This window comes from Echinops telfairi, unplaced genomic scaffold, assembly GCF_000313985.2.
Source record: "Echinops telfairi isolate 266 unplaced genomic scaffold, ASM31398v2 ScPeMD7_1;HRSCAF=3_0, whole genome shotgun sequence".
Classification (NCBI taxonomy): Eukaryota; Metazoa; Chordata; class Mammalia; order Afrosoricida; family Tenrecidae; genus Echinops; species Echinops telfairi.
Window position 1 is genome coordinate 66,617,406 of NW_022103896.1, and position 8,614 is coordinate 66,626,019.

Sequence of the window (8,614 nt, forward strand, 5' to 3'; positions counted from 1 at the left end):
ACTTTGTTGCGCCTGACCCAAGCCTTGGCGTTTTTAATGATCACATATGCATGTGAAGGCTGAACAAAGAATCAGGAGGACCACACAAGAATGGATGCATTTGAAGTAGGACACCTGAATATTGAAAGCAAACCATGGCAAAGAATACTGGAAGTGCCTCAGACTGTCCAGAGAATGGACAAATCTGCCTTGGAAGAAATGGGGCAATAACCAAACACCTTAAGGGAATGTGGTAGTTATATAATCGGATTATCAGTTTGAGAGGATTGTGAGTGAAGGGGTGGAGTCTAGTCTGTCAATGGGGCCATAGCCAATGAGGCCTCTGTGTGGGCATGACTTTCTCCTGAGAATTCTGGGAAATTCTGTATTTCCTCCTTGGAAGTGGGAAATACACTGTCTCTCTCCGCTCACCCTCTTGGAGAACTCTGCTGGCAAGACACATGGCGCTACACTCTCGGAGAAGCCACATGGACCTACCCTGATGCAGCCCTGGAAACTGGAGGAGCCACGTGGAGACCGCTGCCATTGCTGAGATGCTTGCTTACACTGCCACTGACTTTCCACCCGCTGACTTGTGATCTTCCTGCATTCAGCATCATTACGTGTTTCATGAGTCTGAAGAGGACTGTATAGATTGGTATCGGACATATAAGCTAATATTGGACTTATGGGCTTAGACTAGCCTGAGTTGGGATGCTTTCTTAATGTACAATTACCCTTTATATAGAACTCTCTCTTATACATATATCAGTTTCTATGGATTTGTTTCTCTAGTCTACCTGGACTAACACATGGAATGAGGTGCTGGACTTGGGGGCTCAGAGCCATCGTCTCGGGGGGAAAATAAGGTTAAATGAAAAAAAAACCTAAAAAAAAAATGTTCTACATTCTACTTTGGTGAGTAGTGATTGGAGCCTTAAAACTTTGTGAGGGAACATTTAAGATGGCAACTATTGGTCTCTCCCTGTTCAGAGCAAAGAGTAGTGAAGAAAAGAAAAAATACATGAAAACAAGTCTAAAGGAGTGATGGATCATGCACATGTCGACCTCCAGGACCCCGAGACCAGAGGCACTGGATGGTGCCTAGCTCCCTGCTCTAAAAGGGATCATAGAAGATGGTCCTGGCTAGAGTGGGAGAAAAATGTATAATAAAACTCAACATCATAAAAGAGATAAAGCTTATTGGTCTGATAGAGACTAAAGGATCCCCAAAAATGTGACCATTAGTTACCCTTTCGACCTGGAACTGAACTCACCCCCTCCAGGATTCAATTTTCATCCAAACAACAGACAGATCTAACACTTGGAAGGTACACAGTCCTTAGAATAATCAACCCCTTGAGATTAAAAAAGGGCAGCATTTACCCAAGGACAAAGTTCAGAAGGGCTAGCAAAGGAGCAATGGAAACAGGAAACAGAGGGAAGAAATGGGCTAAGTGTGTTAGGCCAGGTTGACGAGAGAAACAAATACAGTGACACTCATATGTGCAAGAAAGAGCTTTAGATCAAGGAGCCTCATACATCAGAAAAACATCCCAGCCCAGTTCAGCTCATGTCCATAAGATAACACTAGTCCATAAGCCCCTCTTCAGACTCACACGGCCACATGCAATGATGCAAAATGCAAGAAAATCACAGGCCGGTGGGTGAAAAGTCTTGTGGATCCAATGGTGGTGGAAGCATCACAGGGCTCAGGCAGGTCTCAGTGTGGCTCACCAACAAGAAGATGTAGGCAGAGGGGTGGGGGTGGGGGCAGGGGAGGGAAGGGGCAGCCTCCAGAGAGCCATTTATCTCAGTCCCACCACCAAAGGAGGTCAATGAACTGCCACCGGACTGACAGGCTAAACTCCACCCATATCTTCTTGGAGGTGCCATGTTGGCACAAAACACCTAACCATCACACGAAGTGGGGTACATAATAGGGATTGCAATCAATGAGATGAAGCAAATGTCTATATATTGTTGAATGGAAAACTGATTTGCTTTGTAAACAGTCATCCACTTAATAATAAATATTTCATTTATTTATTTATGATGTTTAACTATAGTTTATTGACTATGCCAAGGGAGTTGACTGCATGGATCATAACAAACCTTAGATAACCTTGGAAAGGTTATCTAAGGAATTCCAGAGCACCTCATTGTGCTCATGAGGAACTTGTACATGGATAAAGAGGCAATGGTACAGACATAACAAGGACACCCTACATGGTTTAAAATCAGGAACAGTGTGCATCAGGGTTGTATCCTCTCCCCATATTTGCTCAATCTGTATGCTGAGCAATTCATCAGAGAAGATGGGTTATTTTGTTGTTGTTTTCTTTTTTTACATCATTTTATTAGGGGAATAAATATTTTTTTAATAATATGTAATGGCAAACAAAATAAATAATTGACCTAAATATCTGATGATATTTCCTGTCACTAAAGAACCCAGGAAAGTCTAAGTAAAGAAAACACCAACTAGAATTAATAAAGAATGTGGTAAGCAATTAGATTTACAAAATGTGTACAGAAAATGTTTGATGAGACTGAATTATGTTCCCCTTAAATGCATATTGTGTAGTATAATCCCCATACCTTTGGTTATAATTCCATGTGGGACCAGGGTTTCTTTTTATCTTAATGAAGCAGTGTTAGTGCAGGGTGTGTCTTGAGTCAATTTACTTTGGGATCTAAAAGGAGCAGATGAAGCCGACAAGAAGATCACAGAAGCAAAGAACAAGGACCTTTCTCCAGAGTTGATGTAGAAAACAGTTTCTTACAGCCAGTGCCCTGAATTTAGATATCCAGCATCCTAAACTGTGAGAAGAATTAATTTGTTTGTTGAGATAAAATTAAAAACCATGAAAGAACAGAAAATCTTATGGAGTCCCCTATGGGGTGCTAAGGATTGAAGTCAACTGCACGGCAACTGGTTATCATTTAAATGCTTAACATCTCTTTGATTTTTCTATCTGGACTTTTCAGCATTTGAAAATAAGGGGACTGTCAACTAGAATTATGAATAACAAACTTCTGTTTGAATGGGTTTGGGTGTTGAGTTGTTTATTAGGCCACAATAAATGACCAATGTCAGCAAACCGCTCTGAGTCAAAAGAAAACTCAACTTCTGCTGCTTTAGAATAAATATTTGTGTTTCCTCGGGCCCTTCTGGCCTCTTGATGTATGGCTTTTCAAAATGCATACAGCCTGTGCCCTGATGGATGCCATGTTTAAAGAAGTCTAGAAACTGCCACCAGTATCTGATCATCCCACCAAAGCGCTAAGCTAAACACAGAAAATGGATGCATTCATCATTACAGGCTCCATTTACTTTTCCTGGAATAAAGCTGGTATCTATATACAATAGATACAGGGGAGTGAAATGGTTTTTTGTGGGCATCGAGCAGGTTTTGTTTGTACAGTATTTATATTAGTCTCAGGCACAGGGGCCCTCACTACCCTGCCCTATAGGGTTGCAATGAGTTGGCATTGACTCGGTGGCAGTGAATCTGGTTTTTAGTTAGATGTTTATGCAATTCTACAAGTCTGTTTAACCTAAGTAAGTTATTAAGAATCTGGTTTTTAGTTAGATGTTTATGCAATTCTACAAATCTGTTTAACCTAAGTAAGTGCGTGCATGAAAGAGATTTTTAGGAACCTTATCTTCCAAAACTAGATTTGGTGAAATAATGTTACCATAGTAGTACTTTTAAATTGATTATTCCTGAGGCACTTGAGAAATATAAAATCTGTGCTTATAGCGTGTTGTTTGGGTAAGAGAAATAGTGAGAAAGGAGAGAAAATTCTCTGGTTCATGAACAAGTCAGTTTCATATAATGAAAATCTATTTTAGCGTCTTAAATATACCCACAATTTCATTTACACATTCCAAGATCCAGCACATACAGTTAAAGGAGTTTCTTACACTCCCTCCCCTGCGGCTCTCATCACCACCTCAGGTCTCGTTTCTACAGCTTGGGTTCTCTCGGTGTTTTGTCCGTGCCGACTCCCTTTCTTGTCTCCTGTCCTCCTCACGCTTCCCCTCTTGGCTTCACTTGTGCCAAATAGCCCCTCGTCCTGGAGCTTTGCTCAAAGGGAATACAAAATGACCTTGGCGACTGTGGTTGGCTAGCTCAACAAAGAACTTTGCTCACATGAGTTTTGCTTTCCACTGCTATGGCAAGAGAGCCCCCTCTTCTGGGCTCAGGAAGGAGTGAAGGCGTGCTAGTTTCAATGAGTGGATAGGATGGGGTGGGTCCTATTAACTTTCTAGGAAGATGTGGAAGGGCTTTCTGTCTCTAAGGTCAATTGTCTTTGACCTTGAAGAGGTTAAAACCTGTAAAGCAGTTGCTATTGAAGAAGAAAAAAAAAAAAAGTAGAGCCCTTAGTGGAGTCTTGGGATGGGACAGTCCAGTTGACACACTTGGCCGCTAACCAAAAGGTTAGAGGTTGGGGTCCACCCTGCGGTACCTTGAAAGAATGGGCTGTTGCTCTACTTTCCAGAAATGAGTCCTTGTGAAGAGCCTGTGGAGTTGAGATCCATCTCCTCTAACTTTCATGAGGTCACCCTCAGTTGAAGGCAGCTCCACAGTCCGTGACTGGTGTCAGCTCTCTCTTATCAGAGTAGCTGCTACATAGTGTTGGATTATGTCAGCTCTCCTTACCCTTCACCCTGTTCCCACGATGAGAGACCGGGCAACAGCACTTAGAGCTCAGGGTGGTGTGGGAAAGAGATCGACCACAGGAATGGGACTGCAATCCGAGAAGGGCTGGATCAGGGACCAACCAGTTTGGAAGGGGCTTGAGTGGGATACAATTACCAAGTCCTGATTTTCTTTTCAACCTCAGCAGAAAGGGTATAATTTTAACAAGATGAAAGGAGGCATGCAGGCTCGGGATAACAAAGAAAACCACAGGCCACCCTTGAGTGTCACACCTTATCTGAATCATCTCAAGAAATCCTGATTGAGAGAGGCTGGGTGGTAAGAGACTGACATCCGAGCTCCCATCAGCCCTCACTCTCCCACTGATTGGATCCGGCAGGAGAGGATCCCAGCTCTTTCCATAATTGCTAAGGTTAAGCTAGGGATGGCTGTGAGATACTTTTATGTGCATTCCTGAGCTCAGGTCCACTAGGGTCATAGCAATGAAATCTTAAGTTGTCTAATAAAGCTTGAAGCTTTTATTTAGCTCCACCTTTGAAAGATAGTAAGTGCTCATATTGGAGTTTTATTGAAAATGCTGAATCGAGTTTGACACTCTGCCCCTCCACTTCTCATGAAGGAGACCAGTATTCAGCTCCGAAGCCCCTGGTTCAAGAAAATAGCAGAGAATCTAGTGTGGCCTCTTACACCACCCTCCCCTCCTCCTGCTGGTCCCATGATGCGTTCTTCTCAGTTTCTTCCCCGGTCATTCTCGGCCCCCTTGCCCATGGTCAACACGGGAGCAATACAGATACACAGAGTCTATTGGGAAGTGCCGACGAGTAGGCAGATTTACTAGATTTGACCCCCGTCTTGAAGACAGCAGCTTGTCCTTCTCTCCACCCACGCGTTGTGGGGAGGAGTCTCCGGTTCGTCAACCAGAAGGGTTCCTGGGCTCTCCATGGAGCACTGAAACATAAGCCTGGATAGGCCTAAAGCATCAAAGGACATGCGGCTTCGTAGCTACCACTGTCCCCTGTCCAGTCGATACCAGACACGGCATTCAGCATTTAACGAGCGTTAATTTACTTATTCTTCATCATAGGCCGAGACAACAACATCATTGTTGTCATTTTTGAATTAACTTCTGTGAGGCCACATGGCTAGATAATTGCAGGACGGAGATTTGAATTCATGATAGCCTTACACTAAAGCCCCTGCTGTTTTAGACCACTAGGCTGCACTCAGGGACACGGGGCCCGGTAGGACTTGTCCCGAGGAGAAAAACCCCAAAGCCTCTGCCGCCGCAGTCAAGTGGCCCTTCTTAGGGTTTCCGTGGCTGCACATCTTTCTCCTGCAGAGCAGATGGCTGCTTTGACCCTGACCTTGTGTTTAGCAGTCCAGTGCTCCAGTCAGTCCTAGGGGAGAAGAGCCCCCCCCCCCCAAAGTCCAATATAACTTATAGGGGCACATTCAGTCTTATACAGGGCAGAGACGCAGACACCTCATCTGGATGAGCGACCCTCACCAAAAGGCCATGACTGCGTCCAAGGATTCACAGACCCCTGGCCACTTGAATGTGATATAGAAGCAAAAGAAACACAGATCACTACAGAAGTGGGGGCGGGACTGTCATTGAGACGCAATCGCTATTGCAGTGAGAAAAGTACACACGAGCTCCCTGAGCGGGGCTCCCTGACAAAGGCCGTTGGGAGCATGACTCATGACAATGGTACCCGAGTCCCATCGTCCACCAAGGACACACCCAGAAAGTCCCTGACAATGAGGCTGCCCCTCCCCAGGTTAGCTAAGGGAGTGGTCCTCATCCACTTTCAAACACACTCCAGCCTGAGGACAAAGCTTTTCACGGTGCTGGTCAAAGGTAAGACAGAATTCCGTGGCGGCTGAATCTGAGTGGAAACTCAAAATGGATTTAGGACTCGCTGTAAACCCAGTCTTCAGAATTTAAGCTCTAATACAAATTATAAAAGACAGGCTACTCTTTCTTCCCAAGCAGTTTAGGATACATTAAAATGTATATAATACTGTTTTGATTCTTTACCTGGAGTGATCTTCACTCTACCGATGTGTGATGGATTGACAGGGGGGCTGCAACAATGGGCTCTGGCATAGGAACAATTGTGAGGCTGGCGCAGGCTGGCCATGATTTGTTCTGGTGCATAAGGTCGCTATGGGCTGGAACCAACGCCATGGGACCTAACAGCAACAGCGCATGTGTATTTAGTCATTTTTTCTTTTTAAGGCTTCTCAATGAGATACTCTTTTTTGCCCCCTAGGCTACCCCTGCAGAAAACACCCCCAGGTGGAAGGACAGTGGAGTTTGGGGAACCAGCGGGACACTTCCTCAGAGTTTGAGAGATCCGGGCCCTTGGGTCACAGATCTGGCTCTCTGAGCCTCTCCCAGGGGTGTGTTCTGCTCAGCCCTAGGCCCTGATCCATTCAGGAATGTCTCCAGAGAAAGAAGCAAGTCTGATACGAGAGCTAGACTCTTGTAATTCAGACTTCCTTCTCTCCAAAACTCACTGCCATGAAGTTGATTCTGATGATAGTGAGCCTGATACAGGCTAGAGTAGAACTGCCCCTTAGGGGTTCTGAGACTAGCTCTTTATGGGAAGAGAAAGCCTGTCTCTCCCCCATGGAGCAGCTGGTGCTCTAAAACGCTCACCTGGCAGTTAGCAGCCCACGGGATAACCAGGATGCCACCAGGCCTCACCTTTCTTTTCAGGTGGTTACAAATAGAAAGTCAGATACCAACTACGCTAACAGAATGGCCTAATTTAAGTTATAGAAGGAGATAGTGAAAACCAAATGTAATAGTACCATAACATATTTCAAATTCCCAAGACAGAACCAAATGAGTAGCAGCCTCCAATCTGGCCTCCTGTGTGATAATGGAGTCTAAAGAGCCCAAGGACTCATAGGCTGGTCATTCATTATTCTGGAAGAGGAATTTGTTATTAGCATATCGATGTGTGTTTTCAAGCCTATTCTGAATTTTAGTGTTCAATGCTCCCCTTTCATGTTCTGGAATTTTTGTTGGGACAAAGCCTATCTATCATGCAGGATTACACATGGTCAGATTCATTTTACATTGGATGACAAATTGCATTTGAATTCACAGGGTTGGAAGGTCAGAGCTGGTCTCTGTAAGATCAGCTAGGCTCCCTCCAAGTGTCCCACTCATGAGAACATGCTGGAATCCCCACCCTTTATGCTGCTGTTTGCTCATTTCTTCATGAATACCATATTCTGTCCTGATTTGCATTCCGAATTATTGACGCTGTCAAAAGGAGGGCATTGTAGCAGAGAGACAGACAGTCTAAACCCAGCAGGCTGTCATTCATCCAGAGCAATCCACCGCCAATGATAACCCAGAGTTTGAAGCCGGCCCATTTCCCGAGCATATGGTGCTGTGTGTTCAAATACAGTAGATCTACCAGCAGTGAGTTTAAACATGAAATGCTGTGTCTCTGGGCTCCTCACCAATCTGACCAATCTGTTAAGAACAGAATACTATGTGAGAATAAGCCCCTTAAACCAACGCCCATCGCTATTGATTCCACCTCAAAGCAAGAGAACAGAACTGCCCTGTTGGATTTCCAAACTGCCACGTCTTACTCCCTCAGAGGGGCAGGTAGGTCCCAACCGCCAAGCATTCAGCTAAAAGTCAGCTAACCACTCAGCCCCAGGGCTCCTGATGAGACTCTTTTCCAGATTTACCAAGAGAGGAACAAAATACTTCAATACTTCTGAAACACGAAAAAGTAAAATCAAGTACAAGCTCTGTGAATGGACTCCAGGAGCCCTGGTGACACAGTGGTTATGCCATGGGCCACCAACTTGAAGGTTGGCAGTTCAAAACCACCAGCTGCTCCGTGGGAGAAAGACTAAGCTTTCTAATCTTGTAAAGAGTTATAGTCTCAGAAACCCACAGGGGAAGTTCGAGCCTGTCCTACAGGGTCGCT